Raw genomic sequence first — 10,627 nt, 5'->3', positions numbered from 1 at the left:
CTGGCCTGTCCCTTGCAGCTGTCCCCTGTGGGGCCCAAGCAGATGTGAGTGGGCAGGCGGCTGCCTAGCAGAGTACCAAGCTTTGTGACATGTCCGTCCTGAGATGGTGCGTCTTCCTGTCCAGCAGGATCCTGTGGCTGGGGTGAGCAGGATAGGGGGAGGCCAGGCAGGGCCAAAGACCTACTTTTCTCCCAAAGTCACATTGCAAGTCATTCTTAAGTGTGTTTCTCCAGGTGAGCCCAGGGCCACCCCAGCCCCAGATAGAACTATTTCTCCCTCTCTGGGTAGAAGTGATTTCTGAGGGCTTACAAGTTTTTTTTTCTTTAAAGTTACTTTCTCAGTTCCCTAGGGGACCCACACCAGCCACGTGGGCAGGTTTGAGTTTCTGAAGTTCAGCTGTTTCTGAGTTAGTCATGCTTCAAGGGGAGCAGCTTCTGAAAGCTACAAAAATAGTTCGCACGGTTTCTGGTCCCTACGAGAGCCTGGGGGGCCGTGACCTCTGTGGGTCCATGCTCCAGAGGCGGCATGGGACGGCTGACCTCCAAACTCTCTCTCCTCGGCCCTGCCTCCTGGCCCCACGCTGGACTCAAGTCCACGACCTCTACTCTGTCACTGCTCCTGAAGCCCCTGGCAGTCTGGACCCTGTCCCCAGCCCTCCCGCCCTGCCATTCCCCTGCCACCCTCCACCCCCTCTTTTGCTGACCTGCTCCAGCGCAGGGTCTCTGAGGGCTGTGTCTCCCCTGGGTCTCTTAGTGCTGTGCTCCCCCAGAGCCACGGAGTGGGGCACGGAGGAGACTATGAAGGGGACCCCTTCTCCCACAGTGGGGGTTCCTTACTTGGGGCACAGCATGGGGCTAGCAGAGAGGCCACTGGCGCTCCTGTGGCTCTCTGGCATGCACCCTTGCTCTGCCTGCTCTGAAAGGCCCCTTTAAGGAAGGCTCTAGAAGCAAGGAGGTCTATTTGAGGCTGATTCCTGGGCCTCCCTGAGTAGCATGGCTTTCCCAGGGCCACATGGTGACGTAACAGCGGGGACCCAGTGGAGCAGAGAAAGGCCGGGTCCAGGGCATCATGATGGGAAAGCGTCCAGCTTCTCCCCACGTCATGAGCCATTCTTCCACCAGAAGGGATGGGCTGACTTGCACCCACCAAACTCTACCCCCAGAGAGGGACAGCATGGGAGGAGGACAAGCCCTGGGCCTGGAGCCGGATGGGCTGGGTTCAAGGCTTGGGTTCCCCAGTGGAGGGCCTGAGATGCACCCACCCCATCACCTTGGGGACACCACTGGCCCTTCCCCCATCCACAGGTCTGGGGGCCTCGTGTGTGTGTGAGAATTAGTGAGACAATGGTACACAGAAGTACAAACAGGATCAGAGAGGCTGCCCACCTGCCAGAGGTCACACAGCTCTGATCCCCAGAGACAGCAGAAGGGCAACTCATTTTTTACTTGTTAACTTCAAAGTCAGTGCTTTTACCTGCCGTGCCAACTGTATACCCACGGTCCCCCCAGCAGGGCTCCCCAGCCTGTCCGCCTTTCACGTACCAGAACTCCTCCTCCCCTTTCAGTCCCCATTTGGAAGACCCTCAGGGATGGGGCCGTGGTTTCCGCACACCTCCCGATCTAGGGCTCTGGGTGGTGACTGGAACTTCTTGGGGAAAACAAAGGGAAATGAACATGACTTTGTTCTGCCCAATGGGTTTGCGGTGGAGTCACCTGACCTCCCACCTACAGGCTGAGGGCCTGCGGGCTGGCTCAAGGGGCCAGCAGAGTCCTCAGAAGTGGGCTGCCCACCCCTGGGCTCAGCCCTGCCCCGCCGTCTCAAAGGCACCAAGGGACACACTTCAGCTAGAAAGTGTGCAAGAGCCAAAACTTAATTTTTTAGCCAATGTTTCCTGAACATCTACTTGGCGCAAGGCACTGGGCCAGACATTGGGCTGGGCTGGGCTGGGGGCTGCTTTTCACCTCTTCATTCCCCAAGTGATTTCGGAGTGCTGCCTGGGTGCCCAGCACTGGAGGCTCCCAGGAGAGCCGACCTGGTCCCTGTCCATGTGGACCCAGGATCTCGTGCAGCAGACAGATACGAGTCAGAGCATCACCCAAGCAATGCCGAACTGCAGCAGCTTCGGGTGCCACGTAGGAGAGGTGCTGAGAACAGTGACCTGTTCTTGCGGTGACCGCCGCCCCTCCCGAGGCCACTGCATACCCTGTGTGACCTCCCCATCAGTGGCAGAAACCCAGTCGGAATGGGTGACCCAGCTTCCCCCAAATGGCATGGGCACCAATCCCAGCATGCTTCCGACTGGCCAGGGCGCCCCCAGGCTGGGGTTCCTGATCCTCCTGGGAACCAGCAAAATAGAAGAGATTACGCAAGTTCCTGTTTAACAGCAGAAAGAACAAATTTCCACAAACATTTCCTGATCGGATTTTACATAAAATAATTCAGTATTATAATACCAGTGTTTTGGTAATACAGGTCCACCCGTGAGAAGGTGGAATTCTTTTCGGGGGTAACATTTCACTTAATGAGATTCAAAGTTCATGTACCCTATCACATCCCTTGTGGAAGTTCATCCGTAAAGACTGTTCCTAGCTCGTCTCCTGGCCCCGCTACCCTCCACTTGGGAAACGCTAGACTCCAGCTTCCAGAGCAGTTTCTTCCTGGCTCCACCTCTTGTTTCTGACCTTGAAACGTTGGGGGGTGTCCCACACTCTGTCCTCAGCCCTCTGAGCTAGCTTTACCCCAGTCCCTGGCCCCAACCGCCACCTCTATGTGATGACTCCCAGACCTCGGCCCTGTGCCGGTGTGTGTCTTACCGGGTCACAGCATCTCCAAACTAACTGAGCGACCCAGAGCCCTTGGGGTCTGACCCTGCCCCCGTGTCCCGCCTCAGTCACAGTGGCCAGCCTGTGTAGACCGAATCTCTGAGCTCCCGTCCAGTCACTGCTGTGTCTCTCACCGACCCTGGAGCCCACCTGCCCTGCACTCCAGCTCTTACTGTCTGTCCTGCACAGAAGGCTCTGCCCCTTGGCTGCTTCCTTCAGGTCCTCCCTTGTGTCCCATCCTCCCCGACGAGCTTGACTAAACAGCCACTCCCTCCCCCTACCCCAGGGGTTGCTCCTCTCCTCTTTCCCAGAAGCCACCGTTCTGTTGCTTCTGCCCCCCAATTCTGACCACTCCTCGCCACCAGCCCTGTATTAATCATGGTTTCAGTTTCTGTATTTCATGACTCTTTGACGTCTTGGGAACTCGTTGACCCTCCGGGGGGCAGCTATGTCCTAGAGGTGGCAAACAAGTCCCTTCTGCGTGAGCCTCTGATATGCAAACCAGCCAATCCAAGCGCCCTCCTCCAGACCACCTCCTTTATGGGTCACCCCAGGGCCAGGTGCCAGACAACCAGGACAGCCCTTAGCCTGGAGCCCAGCCAAGTCATCAAACCGGCCGGTCCCAACCCTGCTTAGCCTGATCACCCTCTGCACCCATTTCTTCCCTGGAAACCACTTCTTCCTGGCCCACCTGCTGGTCCCCCACGTGGCCCTGCGTGGCATGTGTGCCCTCTCCTCTTGGGAGCTGTGAATAACAAACTCTTCAGTGGCACTTATCTCCTGGTCTGTGGGCCTCACTCTGTCACCTACATGAAGGGGCACCTGGGTGGCAGAGTTGGGTGAACATCTGACTCTTGGTTTCGGCTCAGGTTATGACCTCAGGGTCATGGGATTGGGCCAGAGTCTGCTAAAGCTTCTCTCCCCCTCTCCCTCTGCCCCTCCCTATGCACGCTCTCTCTCAAGTAAATAAATAAATCTTTTTTAAAAAAAACCACCTACATGTAAAAACATCCCACCCCCAGTGGGGGGAGCCCCGCCAGGCCTCCCACTGTAACTCTTTCCCTGCAATCTGCAGCCAAGGCAACCTTTTAAAACATCCCTCCAACCATGTCCCTCTCTGCCAGGAAACCCTCCTCAACCTCCCAGCTCGCTTAGGATAAAAGGCGGAGCCCTGCCAATGCCCCCGAGGCCCTCCCTGACCCGCCCTGCTGACTGACCCCTGAGCCCCCAGCCACCCCCACTCACCCCTCCGGGCCAGCGCTGACCTAGAAGCCATCCTCACAACGCCGAGCCCTGCCCTGCACCCCATGCCTTCACTGTCCCCTGCCCGGGGCACACCCTTCCGGGCCTTGGCAAGGCTGGCGTCTTCACCTCCTGGAAATCGGCGGTGGGAGAGCACGGGCTGGCTGGGTGGGGTCCACATTCTGGCAGCATCTGTAACTGTGGGATTAATCCGGCAAGTTGGATCAGTGGGAAATCCTACTGAGCCATATAAGCATTTTTAAACATGTTGTTTTTACTTACACTATTTAAAGCGCATTAATTTGTCTGTCTTTAGTAAAAGGGCCAGAGCCTTTCCTGCACACGTGAGTGTGCAGACAGGAGCTCAGGGCTGGGGCTTGCAGAAGCAGCGTCGTGATGAATCAGTGCTGGGTTCCGATTCGGGCTCCCTGAAGGGGCGCGGGCCCTGGGAGGCAGCTCCCGGGCAGTGGGAAGTCCTTCCTCACGTATGTGCTTGTTCTCAAATTATCTCCCTCATCTGTGCTGGGACTTCCTCAAAGCCTCCGGGCTGGTGTGCCGAGAGCAGCCCATGTTTTGCTCTCGCACGTGGTTAGTCTGCAGCAGGGGTTCCCCAGGGGTCCGGGTGCTGGGGACCCTCGAAACCCTTTCAGGAGGTCCCCCTGTCCAAACCGGTGTCATGATCCTACCAAGATGTCATTTGCCCTCCCGCGCTCCCAGTCCTTCTGGAATGTCCAAGGGACGACGTTCTGCGGCCCCAGGTCCTCCCACAGCTGGGGCCCGAGCACGCACGGGCTTTACAGATGCATCCGCCTCCATGTCCAATGCGGTCAATAGGGATGGACGGAAACCACGTCCCCAGACTCTCTCTGGGATCTTCCATCATTTTTAAGAGTGCAAAGGAGTCTGAAGCCAACACAGTTGAGAACTGCTGCTTTGTCTGTTTAACGAGATCGTCGTTTCTGAGGTCGGGCCCAAGTGGCCGAGGACGGATTTGGGAACAAACATGACTGATTGATGGTAAGCAAAACCTCCTGGAGGGCACTTTGCAGAATGGCCAGGAGCACTGAGCTTGCCCTGAGAATCCGCCAGGATGGGGGGTGGGGGCGGAGAGTCAGAGACGGACATCTGTCCCTGGGAGGCCGGATAGGTAGCGGTAGCCTGAGTAATCGTGGCACCAGCTGTTTACTGAGCACATGCCCAGCGCCAGGCCCTGTGCCAAGTGCTCCTTCGAGAGGCCCTTTGGATCCTCACCTCCACCCCAGAAGGGAGGTCCTGTCATCATTCCGGCCTACCATTATATGGATGGGGGAACAGAGGGAGGAGAGGGGCCAGATAAGGAGCCCCAGGGCCCCCAGCGACTAAGCAGCGGAGGTGGTCCTTGGCCGCAGGTCTGCTGGTTTCCAGGACCTGAGTCTTTACCTGCCCACCTCAGTTCTGAGTCCCTGAACTTTGAGTTTCCAAAGAGGTGGGTGGAGAGGGCAGAGCCTCTGGTGGAGAGGGGTGGTCACATGGCCTTCCGGAGTCTGGGCTGGGAGGCTGATGCAGGCACGGGGGCTGTGGGCAGGCCCAGGGGGCATCTTCAAGGTCATTTCCTTGTGGAAACAGCTGAATGGATCCACAAAACAGCCCCCCTTCTCTCTACGTGCCCCCCGCCCCCTGATGCCCAGCCTTCCTGGGGACACTGAGGCAGAGACTCAACCCTGGCCTCCTGCCCCCACTTCCTGCATCGCCTTCTGTGTCCTGCATCCACCTGGACCGGGGGAAGTGAGCTGAGGAGCCCCTGCCTTCTCGGGAGAGGGAGCAGGAGGGCCTGCCTGCTCCATGGGCCCCCCCACCTCAGTCTGAGGCTTTCTCCGAGCCCCGGAATCCTGGGCTGTCCCAGCAGCCAGTTTTGAGGTTAGGAAGAGCCCCCCTGCGGCCGGCAGTAGCTCCTTCCGCTGTGAGTTCGAGTCACAACTGAGGAATGGGGAGTGGCTGCCTTCCTCCTCAGGGTTGACCTCCAGAGCTCAGAGGGGGCAGCCAGACATCTCAAGTTAGGCCCCACAGTCGCCATGGAGACCATTTGTTTACTCCTACCTCCAAATGAGATAATCTGGAGAACTGCCATTTTCTGTACTTTCAACATAATGGAATTCAGGAAAATTCCAAAGCCAAGCCAACCCCCAATTCTAAAGACAGAGACCTAGGCAGCCTGCATAGACATCAGGATGTGGCAAACTTCTCTGTCCCGCCTGTAATCTCCTCCTTCCCCTAAGAGCATGTATCTCGCTGATGCTCATTTTCTCCCTCCCTGCCTTTGCCCAAGCTGTTTACTCCACCAGCAGTGCCCCCACCCCACTGTTCAACTGAGTCAGCGTCTTACTCCACCCCAAGGACAAGTTAAAGTGTCTCCTCCTCCACGATGGCCTCCTGGATTCCACCCTCCCTCTCACCTGCATGACGAGGTCCCTCTCCCACCTAGTGCGGCATTCATGGCTTTCTACCTGACCCTGTGGCCAGTTGTGTGTTCCCACTCCCATCCAGACAGCGAAGCCTGGGGACCCTCCGCCCCCCAATACCCAGCAGTGGAGTGAGGGAGGCAGCAGGTGCCTGGAGAGAAAACCAAACCAGGAGCTGGACGATACTGGGCAAGTGGCTTAACTTCTCTGAACCTCAGTTTCCCCAGCTGCGGACCAGGGTAGGGGCCTGGAGGATGTCAGGGGGCCTTTCAGATCTGCTAATCTTGTTATTGCTTTTTAAAAACCTGCCGCTCTCCCCCTGACACTTAACATCCTCAGGTATTTTGCAGATTAGTGTGTGGAGAGGAGGTGGAGAAAGGGGTGAGGGTGGGGGCTGGCGACCGGCTCCCCAACCTTCTGGGGTTCTGGGGACAGCTCACCTGGGGCACGGGAGGCACCGAAACTCAGCCCCGTGCTGCCCCCGTGTGGCCGCGCGGGGACTGCAGCCTGGAAGCCTGTTTCAGCCAATCTTTGCGAGGACGGCCCTGGCCATGTCCCATCACCCATCTGGACCCCCACTGTCTTCCCACTCACCTCTCACGAAGGCCAGGGAGCTCCCAGGAGCCAAGAGTAACCCCAGTAACAGGGCTTCCAAGGGTGGAAGGACTCCAGGTCTCAGTCCAGCCAATTAGGAGCATTGTCCTGAAGGCACCTGGATGGGGGAGGAAGGGGTGGTTCTGGGTGTCCCCGGAGGTGCACCCTGCCTGCTTCTTGGCCTCCAGGCTTTTAGGCATGATCACACCCCAAGTGTCCACAGGGAAAGGGAGGCTGGGAGAGGGTCAGTCGCAGAGCTGAGGCTCCTCGGGAGCCGGCCTGACTCCCCATCCAGTGCTCCCTCCACTCCATCTGGAGACTCCAGGACACAGCTCTTGATGGGCTGAACTGAGACCCTTCCAGCCTCTTTGTACCTGGCCGTGGTGCAGACACCTCCTCCCCAGCCCCTCCCCACCTTGGTCCTTCCACCTGGGATGCCTCCCCTTACCAACCCCTCACTCCCAACTGACCCTTCCAAGCATCCAGTCCCGAGCCAGCCTGCGCGTGGCCAAGGAGGGCCCTGAGGAAGCCATCACCTACCCCAGCAGGCTCGGAGGTGGGGGTGTAGGAGATGGGGAGGGCCTGGGCTTGCAGCTTCTGCCCACAGACATACAGAACTCCATCCCTGCCCATCCTTGTCCCGCTTCCACCTTCTCGCTCCTCCCCTGCATCCTCTCCTGGCTGTGCTCTCCTCTCTGTTCCTTGCAAAAGGCCTGCCTGGCTGCAGGCCCCACCTCCTTAAGTCTTGTGTCTGTGATCTCTTGGCCCCAGCAGGCAGACTCTCCTACCCCTAGCCTCAGACCAACCCTTCCTAGATGGGGAGGGAGGAGCTCAGTGGGTCCAGGGGGCTACTGGGCTCCCCCCCGCCCGCTTCCTTTCCCAGGGCCTCCCTGTGCTAACTGAGCACCTGTCCTGCCTCAGTTTAGACACACTGGGGTCTGGAACCTCCATGTGGCAGCAGGAACTCATCCTGCTTGACCCAATCTAACAGAACAGACCTGACCTCCCCTCTGTCCCCCGTGCCTTTGAGTTCTTTCTGCTTCTTCCTCCCACTCCCTCCCTTTTCCCCCTTCCTCCCCACTTGCTGTCCCTCCAGCAGCAAGGAGTTTGCTGGGCTGGGCATGTTGGGCTGAACTGGGCATGTTGGGCTGGACTGAGCATGGCTGGGTTAGACTGGGCACAGCTGGGCTGGGCTGAGCTAGGGTTCTTTTTTTTTTTTTTTTTAAGATTTTATTTATTTATTTGACAGAGATACAGCGAGAGAGGGAACACAAGCAGGGGGAGTGGGAGAGGGAGAAGCAGGCTTCCCACTGAGCAAGGAGCCCGACGTGGGGCTTGATCCCAGGACCCTGGGATCATGACCTGAGCCGAAGGCAGACTGAGCCAGGTGCCCTGCTGAGCTAGGGTTCTGAAGGGCAGATCATGACCCATATAAATCCCCGTGCCCCACATCACCAGGATCTTCAAAGAAACAGTCCAACCACCATAGGAAATGATCCCAGTTTACTAGCATCTGCTAAGAGACACTTTCCTCTGGCTCCTCGGGTTCATGGGCTTTCACACAATCCCAGCAGCTCCAGGGCTCCTCCCTCACCAGCTGGGGGCTGCTCTTTCTGGAACACTCGAGCTTCTGGGCTGGGTATCAGAGGAGAGACCTCACCCCTGCCTCCTCTGAGAAGTGAGCCAAGAACAGTTGGCTGATGTTGCGATGGCCAGAGCCCCCTGCGGCAGGTGGTCTAGCAAGTGCCCGGATGGAGACCCATTGCTGGTGAGCACCTGTCAGTCATTTCATTGCAATCCCATCTGCCCCCGGCCTGGCCCTCCTCACCGCCTTCCCCATTCCTTCCTCCCTTCCAGATTCTAGTAGCACCCCACATTATATCTGCACCGCACTCTGTGAAATATCCTTACATTTATCTCCTCGCTCACCAAATCTTTCTGCTTGTCTAAGCCACCAGTTCTGCGAGCTCAACTATTGGTTTTAGGTTTTAAATGACTTTTTTTGGATCATTTTCAGTTGTGGGACTTCAATGTGGTTCATTTTCAAATCTCGTTTTTTTCACAGAATCTTGTTCCTTCCATATGGTTTTTATTTCTTCTTTACATAATCATTTTAAACATGCTTTAAGTTTGATTTATAATCTCAACTGAACTCTTCTGTTATTTAAATGTGGTTTATAAATGATTTAAATTTATGTGTGATTTAAATATGATTTGTAGTTTCACACATTATCAAATGTAAGTCATAAATTTAAGTATGATTTATAATTTCATTTGAACCGGTCTATTATCGCAAGTGCGTGGGGGATCTAATCCTGTTTATCTGCTGATTTTTACTCACTGGTAATTGCTTCCTTGTGTAGTTTGTGATTTAAAGAAATTATTGTGAGTCTTTCTTCAGCTGGTGTTACCAGTTTTTGCTATGGGGGCCTCATGTTCTCTGCGGTGGAAAATGTCTCCAGGAAAGCATTTGTCTTTGCTTTGGCCTGAATCCAAGGGGTCACATTTCTGAAACCAAATTTTGCGATGACTTTTTTGGTTTGGGATATATTGAAACTTTCCATCTGACTGGGGTGGGGTAGGTTTGAGCTTCAGTTTCAAACGGGAGCCTTTTTCCACCTTCACCTTTTCTGAGCAGTCAAGCTTTGTTCCTGAGATTTAGCTCTGGTTTTCCTAGTCTCTCTTAGAAAGAAGGGCCAGGCTTCCAGGGTCCTGGCTTTGTTCAGAGTTCTCAGTTCACCTCCGTCTCTTGTATGTCAGAGCTGTATCTCCCCTCCTACGAGCATTAAAACCCAGCCCCAGGGAGGTCCCCTCTACTTGTCAAATGAGATGCAACGTGATTCATGAATTGCTTAATAAAGCCGATTAGATCTTCATAAATAAATAAATAAATAACCCCCAGCCCTGAAGACACACACTTGCATCTCCTGCCTCCCTGGGCGTAGGTGCTCTTGGCTCATGAATGATCCCTCTGGCTTGTAGTTCCTACTTTATGTCTGGCTCGAGAAGTGCTCCCTTTCCTTCTTTCAAGCTTGCCTCTGATTTACAAAGAACTTGACATAGATTTGGGGGCAGAGATGATCAGCAGGGCAGAGGTGATCAGAATTTTGGGAATTGACTTTCTGTTATTAATTCCTAGATTAATTCTGCAGAGATCAGAGGACTGACTTAACTGTGAATGATGTAAATCCCTTAAAACGCGTTGGCGTTTGCTTTATGACTCAACATATGGTTCATTTTATTAAATGTGCACTTAAAGAGGTGTCTTCTGTCATTGTTGGATACAGTGTTAATTAGGTCAAGCTAATTGTGCTGTTCAGCCTTCTATCCTTACTGCTTTTCTATGTCTGTTGGGAGGACTGTGCTAATGTCTGCTAAAATTATTGTCTGTTTGTCTCTTCCTCCTTTTTGTTCGGTACTTCTCTGGCATAGTTTTTGGTGTTATCATCTTTTGCTCTTATTTGAATCTCTCATAACTAATTTATGATCAAGTTCTTGAAAATCCAATAAGACAATTTTAGTCTTACTTGG

The sequence above is a fragment of the Mirounga leonina genome, unplaced genomic scaffold, assembly GCF_011800145.1.
Source record: "Mirounga leonina isolate KUSES-001 unplaced genomic scaffold, KU_Mleo_1.0 Mir_114, whole genome shotgun sequence".
Classification (NCBI taxonomy): domain Eukaryota; kingdom Metazoa; phylum Chordata; class Mammalia; order Carnivora; family Phocidae; genus Mirounga; species Mirounga leonina.
This window is presented reverse-complemented; position numbering follows the sequence as displayed.